Source organism: Chrysochloris asiatica, unplaced genomic scaffold (genome assembly GCF_000296735.1).
Source record: "Chrysochloris asiatica unplaced genomic scaffold, ChrAsi1.0 scaffold00041, whole genome shotgun sequence".
NCBI lineage: Eukaryota > Metazoa > Chordata > Mammalia > Afrosoricida > Chrysochloridae > Chrysochloris > Chrysochloris asiatica.
Genome location: NW_006408559.1, coordinates 11,859,249 through 11,860,997, shown reverse-complemented (window position 1 = coordinate 11,860,997; position 1,749 = coordinate 11,859,249).

The following is a 1,749-nucleotide window of genomic DNA, read 5'->3' as shown; positions in this document are numbered from 1 at the left end:
GAGCAGTCCCTGGAGAAGAATATTGTGCTTGGTAAAGTGGAAGGTCAGTGATAAAGAGGAAGACCTCCAATGAGATGGATTGGCACAGTGGTGGCAGCAAATGCTCAGGCATAGCAATCATTTGAGGTTGGCATTGGACCGGGCAGTGTTTCATTCTGTTGTGCAGGTTCGCTATGAGTCACTTGAAGACACCTAACAACAACAACATAAGCTTTTTATAAGCTTTGTCATATAGAGTTTCTATGAGTTGAAATCAAGTTTGGGCCACATAACAACCTGTTAATCTCCCCAGCAGGACAAGTTACTATTTGTCATTCCAAACCCCTCTTTCTTAGATCTGCATTTCCAAAGGCTTCCTGTCATTTGGCATTTCCCCATCTCTTGACCTCAGTCTTTAACAAAGGCCTTTTTACACTCTGACCCCAGCTGCATTTTTTCTGACCAAAGTTTAGAAAATCCCTGGTCTCCAGGCCTCTGGCAGTTGGGTTTATTGCTTCACATAAAAGAAGAGGAATGAAAGAATGGAAAAGAATATGTCTAGCCCAGGGGCTTTCTTTTGCATCTGTGTGTGTTTGTGAGAACCCTTGAGGCAGTCAAAGATAACTGAGCCTCCAGCCAATTCTTCCTTTGTTCTCAGAACTGAAACTGGAGGAGACTTGCTCCTCAGATCAGATTTGGTGAGGTCTTTTTCTCCTTGCTGGGATGGTTTGAACTAGTCCTTTTCATCTATAAAGCAGTCCTGTGCTGCTTAGCCTACAGTGCCACATCAGGAACCCCAAAGTGACCTTATAAGACAGACTAGAAGTGCCCCAGAGGGTTTCCAAAGCTGTAAATCTTTACGGAAGCAGACTGCTTAGATTTTCTCTTGGAGTGGCTGGTAGCTTTGAGCTGCCATCCTTCAGTTAGCAGCTGAGTGTTTCATCACAAAGACACAAGGACTCTTAATCTCCAATAGCATTTATAAAAATATTTTTAAAATTTAAAGAAAATATATGTCGTTTATTCTCACAAACAAAATAGATCTCCCTATGACAAATCATGAAGTCCTGGTGTGGTGCTGTGGGTTAATGAGCCAGACAGCAAAGCTGTTTGAACTGCAAGATCGACTGTTCAAGTTCACCAGCTGCTCCTCGGAAAATCTATACAGGGTCGCTATGGGTCAGAACTGACTCGACGGCACTCCACAACAACAACAAGAAAAATCATATAACACAACATACAGCAGTTGAAATAAAATGGATGAAATGAGACAATGAAGATGAGAGGAATATATGCAAAGAAATCTGAACCAATGCAGCAAAAACAACAGTCGTAGTTCTAGGAGAAGAACCTACCAGAAGAAAGCAGGTGGTAAGACTGAGAGGCAGCATCCCTTTTACAGTGGGAGGGGGCTGTGAACAGAGCAATGCTCACTGGCCCCTTGGGAAGAGGTGTAAATTCCATGCACTTAGGTTGCTGCCTCTCCACAAGTGTGGAGGGGCCAGCAACTTTAGAGTGAAGAGTTTATGAGGTTCTTTTTGTTCTTTTGTCCAGCACCTAATACCTGTGTCAACTCTACCTCAAAAGTCTCCTGCTTTCCACAAGTGTCTAAATCAAGCATGTTGTTGTTTTTGTCAGGGGCCATCGAGCAAGTTCTGACTCATAATGTTACACATAACTTCATGCACAACAGACCAAAACACAGCTGAGTCCTGTGCCATCCTCACAATTGTTGTTACACTTGAGCCCAGCTCATGGGGGTCTTTCTCT